Source organism: Macrosteles quadrilineatus, unplaced genomic scaffold (genome assembly GCF_028750875.1).
Source record: "Macrosteles quadrilineatus isolate MER2022 unplaced genomic scaffold, UCM_ALF_1.0 Scaffold_2__2_contigs__length_208266976, whole genome shotgun sequence".
NCBI lineage: Eukaryota > Metazoa > Arthropoda > Insecta > Hemiptera > Cicadellidae > Macrosteles > Macrosteles quadrilineatus.
Window position 1 is genome coordinate 21,067,446 of NW_026542595.1, and position 9,889 is coordinate 21,077,334.

Consider the following 9,889-nt stretch of genomic DNA (forward strand, 5'->3'; position numbering starts at 1 on the left):
AAGTTACAAGGATTGCCAACAGGGTGCAGCACTATTATTATTTTTTTATTTATGACAATAGCTAATTTCCAACCAAAAGGTGAGTGAGCGTAGCGAACGAACTTCAACCTGGAGGCGAGTTAGCGTAGCGAACGAGCTAACCTGAAGGCAAGTGAGCGCAGCGAACGAGCTCCAACCTAAAGGTGAGTGAGCGTAGCGAACGAACTTCAACCAGGACGTGAATGAGCCATGCGAATACTTATGAAGTTAAACGGGGCAAAGCCCGCGGGTACAGCTAGTATATATATAAGAATATAAAATACAGGGTGTCCAACGAGAGGTGTCTCAAATTGATTACGGAAAAAAGGATGAAATAAAAATGGACCCCAAGGAATAACGTATAAATAAACCTTTCACATCAACTTACATGTATAAAAACTACTTTTTCCAAGCGTTTTCATGTTTTCACTTTTCTAACGAATTTAGTTAAAAAGATATCAAGCCGTTTCCAGACTTTTTTGTCACCCCTGTATAGATCTAACAAGCCTATTATAATCTATATATTAATAGGCAAGCATGTTTCTTTAAAACCTTTTTTCTCAGCTCGTGTGCATAGCAGGGAAAATCTACGCATACTGTTGGAAAGCTCTCGCATACTGTTGGAAAGCTCTTTTCCTGCAGATGTCCAGGATCCATTTATAAATTAAAATAGACTAAAAAAAAGCACAACTTGCGAATTAAAAAAAAAAACTAAGTTAACATGGGTCTTATGGGTTGCCATGCTGGTGACAACAACGAAATATAAACAGAAAATAATATAGTCGTTTTTGTGCTACATCTAGGTTGACATCTGAATCTGATGACCAAAATAACACAGCAGCTTTATAGATCTTTGAACCATAGCCCTAAAGGTAAAATTTAAAGCTAATTATACACTCGTTTAAAGTATTTAAATATTACATACCTCACCATTTCACACAATTGCTTTAGGGTGGTATTTAACATATGTATTTTTATTCACAATTCACAAGTGTTTAGGGACGGTTAGTAACTGCGACTACTCTAAATGGGCCAAGACCCTACACCCGTTCCCATTTCGTCAAGCCAGCATAGCCGTGATCGTCTAGTGGTTAGGACATTGCGTTGTGGCCGCAATAACCCAGGTTCGAATCCTGGTCACGGCACTGGTAATTTTTTGATCTCAGCAAACTATTGTCGGTTACCAAAAACTATATTTTTTATACATCTTCCTATTTATTGCGATATTCGTAATGCTACGTAAAATCATAAGTTTTAGGAATATTTTCCTACTTTCCAATTATAGAAAGTACTGTTGTAAAAGTTCTTTCTAATTGTTTCCAGATACCGTACATTAAGTAGATAATGCAGTTATAGTACAAAAATGCGTCATGTATCACTATGCGAGATGCAGTTTATGTAAAAGAGAAATAAATAACCAATAAAAATAGTATAGTGTTAGAATAAGATAATAGACATTAAAATGCTTCTTAGATAATGAGAAAAACATTATTATGGAGTGAACATTGGATTAGGAGAGTAAGATTTAAGAAAAAAAAAAGTAAAATAGCCATTTTACTCATGCTGGTTTTAAGACATTTTTGTTTCAACAACGTTATTAACACTAACTAGAATAAAATAAAATGTAATAATGTTGTAGGTAATGGTTGTTTTATAGATTGATTGAAGTAGTTCGCCAAGTACTCACCATAACAGCAGCACTAGCCGGCCGCTACGTGACATATAGCGCTCCTGGAGGTAATTGTCCAAACCACAACACAATACTGCATTACCGACTTCGTGGTAAAACCGGTAAAACGAATCAAGCGTTTGACAGTTTATAGATGTGGGTGTATCAAAATTACAGTATTGCAGCATTGAACACTGCATAGTTTTCGTTATTTCAACATTATCAATAAAATATCTCAACAATACAGGGTGTCCATGACCTATCTACCAACCTCAACCCTTTCGGTCACTGTGTCCCATAGATACAAAAGGCCCGCGTAGTTTGCATACCCATTGTTATCTGCTTCGAAGTTAGCATACTGTTAGTTATAATACTTTATTAGTATTTAAATTTTTTATTTATTTTGTTTGTTTTTTGGTGTTTTTATAGCACACAAAAACAATAGGCCCTACTTTATTGGTATTTTCATTTTTTATTTATTTTATTTTTGTGTGTTTTCATTGGTATTTTTGTTTTGTTTTTGGTGGTTTGCGTATTTTACTTTTGTTCATACCAAGCGTTAGTTCTTCGTTATCTCGATAGTTCCCTAATATTTTCGTTAGTTCTAAAAAAAATATAAAAAAATATAGCTGATAATCTATTCCATAATTCAGTTTTAAAAATCTTTGTACAGTACAACTAAATCTGGAGTTCTACTGGACCGATTTTATTAATTAATAATGGGTAGTTGGAAATCTTAGGTCGTGTAGATTTGCAAATGATTATGAAAGTTTGTTTTTGTTATGATTTATGGGGAAAATGAAAAAGAAACATGTTTTCCATAAGAAATACATTGAAAACGGTGTTTTTCACACTTTTTATTTGGGTGCGACTTTTAGCTGCCATTTTTTAAATAAGCATCTAGACTGCCAGTGCAACTCCTAGGATCGGTACTCGGTAGGATCGTGGATCAGATCGAAAAACCCCCCACCACCGCTCAGTGCCGATGGCGTGACGTCAACCATTACTGCAACGATACGGAACTAAGTCATGAGCCTTCGTGGTGATGTGGATAGCGTGTCGGGCTGATAATCTGGAGGTAACGGGTTCGAATCCCACCGGGAGCACTAACTTTTTGTCAACAATTTTTTTCATATCAGCAAGTTTGGTTGGTTTGGTTAGGTTATGACAGATTAATTTTATAATTAAAAGATTGTAAATATGAATTTGAGACATTTATCATTTTATTTTTAGAACAGAGCTATTTTTCGATTAGTAAACCTTCATTCGAGTTTATCATTATCAGCAAGTTTGGTTAGTTTGGTTAGGTTATGATAGTTTAATTATATTTAATTCAAATTTAATCTACAAATTATACGTTTTGACAGCGACAGTGATACAGATAACAATTTTCCACGAACAGTTAGATAAGCTATGCTGATGCGCCGGTATGATTCGGAAGCGTACGACATGGTGCGGTGGTGGGGGGTGATCCACTGATCTGATCCACGATCCTGATCTGAGTCCGATCCTCGGACTTGCACTGGCAGTCTAGACGCTAGTATTTTTTAATATTTACAAGAAGTGCATGGCATCAATTTGTAGGAAATTTTATTCTCTTTCAGAATATCACCTTCCACTTTGGTCGATTTCCTCACCATTTAAAAGTTATTTGCATTGCTAAGCAACCTCCGAATTTATAGTACAGTAATGAGAAAATATTGAGTTTGGGATATTTTTGTTAAACTTTGTACAACTAAATCTAGACTTCTACTATACCGATTTTGTTAATTATTGGGTCATTAGAAAGCATAACTCATGTAGATTTGCAAATAATTATAAAATTGTGATTTTATTAAATATTTGTGGTGAAAAAGTAAAAATTACAAAAATACATTAATAACTGCTTTTTCAAGTTTCTATTTGTAGCCAGCTTTTGGCTACCTTTATTAAGTATTTTCAAGAAATGCATAGTAGTTGTTTGTAGTAAATTTTATTCTATTTCAGAATATCCCATTCACTTTGGCCGATTTCCCCTCCATTTACAAGATATTGGCAATAATCTAAGTGATTTCCAAATTTATAGTGGTGAGAAAATACTGAATTATATATATTTTTGTTAAACTTTGTACAACTAAATCTAGGCTTCTACCGGACCGACTTTGTTAATTAATGGGTCGTTGGAAAGCCTAATTTGTGCAGATTTGCAAATAATTATGAAAGTTTGATTTTATTAAATATTTGAGGTGAAAAAAATAAAAATAAAAAAATAATACATTTAAAACTCCTTTTTTCCAAGTTTATATTTCAAATTTTATATTTGTAGCTAACTTTGGGCTGTCTATATCGAGTATTTTCAAGAAATAGATTATAGTAATTTATAGAAAATTTAATTCTCTTTCAGAATATCACCTTCCACTTTGGTCGATTTCCTCACCATTTCAAAGTGATTTGCAAAAACGTTAAGCAACCTCCAAATGTATAGAGAAAATACTGAATTAAAGATGTTGTTAAGCTTTGTACAATTAAATCTAGTTTATTAATTAATATGTCATTGGATAGCCTAATTTGTGAAGATTTTCAAATAATTATGAAAGTACTGTTGAGGTTGCAAGCAAGATCGTTTGGCTATAAATCGATTATAAATACTCCATTTTTTGAACAATAATTTGTGTTGGTCGTGATTTAGCTGCGTGCTTTAATGAAATGGAAGCTGGTATTTCAATGAAGGTTGTTAGGTCAAAACAAATAGAATATCGTAATTAGAATTAAGTAAATATATCTAAAACTAAATTCCATATCCAAGATATAATCAAATTTTCATTTTCTGATTGAGCGATACAGTATCTTGAACTTAACTGATTTAAACTATCAATATTTCAAGTGAAAGCCTTTGAAGTGTTTTAAGACCAAGACATGTAAAATAACTTAAATAAAAATTTAGTTACATATCATTGATTGCAGATAGGTACCTACTAAAAACGATTGTAATTATTGTTGATTCGTGATTCAGCAGTGTGCTTTAGGTAGTCTGATCTTAATAATCATTAGCTCAAATGAAAGCTGGTATTTCACTTAAGGTTTTTAGACCAAATAAATGTATAATGTATTTTAGAACTGCTGGAATACATCTTTAATTGAAGTGAAAAAAATTCTTTCGTCGAGTAATACATTAGATAAATTAATGATGATGCTTGATGACAAATATGTGCTTGCATATCTTTATTTTAAGACCAAAATTATAAAAATCGGGTGGGTATAAGAGCCCTCCTGTAAACCATCGTCCGCCTGTGAAACAATGAACTAAAAAAAAAAAAAATTTAACTCCCGTAAGAAATGTACAGTGAGGCAGTTTGTGCATAACTCGAAATATACGTCAAATGAATGCCGATGCTTGATGGCAAATCTGTGGTATGTCCATACCTTTAGTTTAAGGCTAAAATTATGAAAATTGCTCGGATAGAAGAGCTAACCCAACTCAGAAAAGAAAAACCAATTATTTTTATAGATGGTAATAATTGGTTTACCAGTATGCACAATCTAATCATACGAAACATGTGTTAATAATTCAACAGCTTATTGTTATCTAATTAATTTATCCTTGATTAAATGTTGTTGTTAACAATTTGCATTTGTATTTAAAGTGTGTTAATTGTTAAGTGTGTGATTCTAATGTTATGTGCTTAAACTGTACCATTAATATTAGTGAGTAAAGTGGTGTATGGATTTCATAACCATTATTTTACTAGAGACCGTTGTGGTTGGGCACTGTTGCTAGTATAACAAATGGCTTGAATACCTTATTTTTAATTGTCAGGTGATCCTTGGAGTAGTATTACATTACTGCAGTTTCAGCCCTCAGGGGGTTATAAGTACTCCAAGGATCACCTGACAGTTGCGGTATTTAAACCATCTATTGATTAACTAAAGTGATTCGGAGGCTAACCTCATGAAGCCAATAATAAACGGGTACGCTAACTTCATGCTTCCGGTTTATAGCGGGCACCATTTTCTGGTGAAAAAAGCTAACATCTAATTGTTAGTTCTCGATAGTTCTCCAATGTTGTTGTTTTATAGTTCTACAAAAATAAAAAAGTTAAAGGCATTAAACGTTGTTACGCCAACATGACACCTAAGGAATTTCCAGCGGGCACAGTTTTCTGATGAAGAAAGATGCTTACATCTATATAACAATTGTTAGTTCTTCATTAGTTCTAGCGGTAACCATAGTATCTCTGAATTCATAAGATACCAACCTCTACTATAAACTTGGAAAACAACTCCAATTAGAGTACATTTTCAATACGGTACCAGAAGCTATGCCAAACTTTAGGTTTCATACAAAATTATATATTTCCAAGCCTGTGAGTTTTAATAGTTTTTATCCATTAAACTTTTAGATACTGAAGTCAACGCCCCATCCAGATTAGGCTATTTTAGTAGAAGAGTATACTACAGTGTCTCAAATTCTATTTTCTGCTAGTTTTGACTTGTTTGAAAAGTTAACATATTTGACAGAAATTAGTAAATTAACATCATCAGCACACTCTGACACAGTCAGTGCTTAACTTCAACTATATTGATTCATTAACTATAGCAACTTTAATACAGGACAACTTTAATATGAGGATAGGTATAGTAATAGTACTAGTATCAATAGTCCATGGTAGTTTTCATGATGATGCATTTTTACTTTTTGAATAAGACCATCCTAAAAAGTGATCTGGAGAGAATGTAACAACTATATGAAAACTACATGGTAGGTAAGTTCAACTTTTTACTAAAACTCGCAGTATAAAAGGGTACAATTTCGACAATACATGAGTTTATGAACAATATCCTGATTACATTTTGGTGTATGTGTTCCCCGGGTCTGTACACTGGTCGTGTCCTTTTACATATAGTGGTGTTGTGAGTGTTCTGGTGTAGCCAGACAATATACTGTCAGGTGCAGAGATGGCGTCCACCTGCGAGGAGAATCTGACACATCTCCTGTCTCTTGGACGGCTCTCATTGTAGCAGGAGCTGCCTGCCTCTCTCTCCTCCACGCCCACGGTAGAGTTGATTGTCACGTCACAGAATGTTCTGACCAGCCTTACTCTAGACTTTGAATCACTCACACTTTCCCTCAATCTGTTTTGAACATATTGACTTCTCAAATGAATACCTCTTGAGGTTGCAAACAAAACAGGTGTTTTCAAGCTACACAAAGATACTGGTTCCGACTGTGTCTCCTGAGCCATCGTTTGATTACTGATAATGCCTTGATCAAAGCTTGAGATTACATTTCTTTTAGAACAAAAAATCTGATTACTTTGGATCCTAACTTCTCTGTCAGAGGAAAGCACTATTATAGGTACCAAAGCGTTGTACATATAACGAGAATAAACAAATAGTGGCTCCAATGAATTGGTCATTGCTGAACGAGTTTTATTACTTTGAGATCTCGGATCGATCCAAGGATTAGGTTCAAACATTGGTGTCAAAAGTAGTGTTGTGCTGAATGAAATTGTCAATGGCAGTAGTAAAACACTGTAAAGAAACAAAACCATGCATGTCGTTTTGTCCTTGGTGCAGTATACTACTGTAGATACGTTATTCAAAATTTCATTGCTAGACGATGGGAAGACTGAGAGAATGTCTAGCTGGTTTCTTTGGTTGAGATGTTTCTTGAGATGAGACACAAGTTCTACTACACATATCACCATCAGTCCCCATAGTAGTATGAACCCTATGAGGGACAGCATTGAAAACCACATGTTAGTTTTGACAGCACTGCATGCGTTTCTGAAAAAAGAAAAAAACTAAATACAATTAAATAAACTCTTATAACTACTGTAACTGCCATTATAAATTACCACTGCTACTTTGTCATAGATGTCATTTAGTTTTTTACCTATTTGCATTATAGATTGCTTTAAGTACAGTAAGATAAATTAGAAATCACAGCAAACTTGAACATAATAAACAGTACAGCAATTTGAATTTGACATCATACTTTTTCACATTATCTTGCTAACAACTCTTATCTTTCAGCGATGATGGGAGTAACTATGACTTTTATGAGAAAAATAACAAAACTTGCAAAAACTTTTTAATCGTAATTTTAACAGCAATTGTCATTTTGTTTAGAGTTAAAATTACTATAACGTACACAATTTTTATCAAAACTAGTCTAGCCGTTTTTTTAATAGTTTTTTTTGTTATTTTATAAGAAAATTATCAAAATTTCCAAAAATGAAAAAAACCCAGAGATACCATGGATTTGTACATACATAAAAAATTTATCAAAATCGGACCACAGGTGTGATCTGTAGCTGTGCACTTACACACATGGACACACATCACAGACATCACTTCGAAAACAACTTTTTTGGGTTCAGGGGGGCCCAAAACGGATACACCAAAAACTCAAACTCAAAAGTTTTGACAAAATAATACTTTATCCATAATTATACTAGTTTCAGAAAGTAAAAAATAAAATTAAAAAAAAAAAATTTAAACCCACCTGAGATGCCATAAAATAGTTCACTCATATCAAATTTCGTCAAAATTGGACCACAAGCGGAGTTTGAAGCTCTAAAGTACCAAAATAAAACATACCAAGGCCCCACAAGAATAACTGTGACGTAGTGTTGCGCTGCCCACGCTGCTGCATGGCCTGTGTTTCTAGTGGGGCCTTGAACATACCCCCTCATCCTTATGGATCAGCTGAAGCCATTTATTGTTAGTTCGGTCTCTGGTGCACTGTAGAGGTCGAGTTTTGTTTACAATATGTTTCTTGTTATTTCAGTCATTAAAAACCTCGTTTAACCAAATAAACAATCTAATCATAAACAATAACTCCTTCCCAAGTTATATAACCAAACAGTAAAGCACAAATCATTAAATTAACCCTAAAAATAATAGAAACTAAATTTTGTTGACACTAACGATCATAGTGTCACTGGACATTAAACTAGACATGAAAAACGAGCTTCAAAATTTACAATGGGATAAGAATTGTATTGGTTACTCGATATGGTAGTACCAATGAATAAACCTTATAAGAAACAAAATGCCCATGTTAACAATTCAACCTGAGATTTTTGAATTTTGGCAAGTTCCTGTGGCTTCCGCTCGGTAGGAAAGGTGCTGCTATCGGGACCCCACAGCTGTTTAAGTGAGACAGATGATTGGCGTAGACAGAGAGAGGTAAAATGCTAGCGCTTACCTAGTGGCGGCTGCACAAAGCTCATTTCGGCGGAAAATCCAGTCTGACAATTATTCCCCATAAGTCTTTTGCTTCTTATAAAGTTTGTACTCATTGGTAGTACACATCAACACACATACAAATCAATTCAAAAACCACTTTTTTAGTTTCAGGGTGACCTAAAATGGATATTTCCACCCACAAAACTATTCCAACAATTGAGGAGCTGAACTTGGGTAAACACTAATTAATTGGTTTATAAGTTTGTTTTGACAAAAATTGACTGTAATAAGTTGGTACCTGTTTGGAAAATAGTGAACTTCAGCCATCCATAATGAAGGAGAAACAAAAACAAAGCTGAATACTGATGACACAAGAATGCCCCCAAGAGCAGCCTTGCCAGGCAATGGTTGTATCTTTAGTGATAAAGTCCTATCTAGCACTACAAGGCCAATACTGGAGGAATGAACTAAGAGGAACAAGTGGAAGACAATTGCGGAAAAGCTACATGAAGGAGCTTCACTGAGGAGGAATGAGAAAGCGATGCTCTCTGTGGTTAGACAGTCTAGCAAGCACGAGATGCACACTTGTAACAACATGATGTAGAAGGAGCAAGTCCTGAGACTGTGTGTGTGGAGAATTGTGATGATGATGATAAGGTTGTATCCCACACCAAACAGGTAGCAGATGATGATGATAACAGCCTCAGCCACTGGAGAAGAGGACTCTATGTTGACTACCTGAGGAGTGCCGTTGTGGTGATATAGGAGTGAGGTCCTCTCCATCTGAAACACAGGTCAGCAGTTTACTGGTAACACTTCCAGAGACTTTTAAGATAACGAGCTTGGTAAATGAGACGTTTGTGACGAAACTGGGTTTTCCTAGACGCGGATGCGGAGCGCGGAGAGAGAAATGCGGAGAGCGGACTCCTCTTGTCTTAGGTAATTTAATGTTAATGTTTTCCTAGAAGCGGAGTGGAATACCATGTGTTAATCGCTTTTCCGCTCTCCGCCCTCCTCTTCCGCGTCTAA

General features: G+C 34.8%; 1 non-coding gene across 1 annotated transcript; it reads left to right on the plus strand.

Moving 5' to 3' along the window:
* The first annotated feature begins 1,091 nt into the window (after positions 1–1,091).
* On the plus strand, positions 1,092–1,163 carry Trnah-gug (transfer RNA histidin (anticodon GUG)). The gene has a single exon. It is a non-coding gene; the product is annotated as a tRNA-His (tRNA).
* Positions 1,164–9,889: the final 8,726 nt, after the last annotated feature.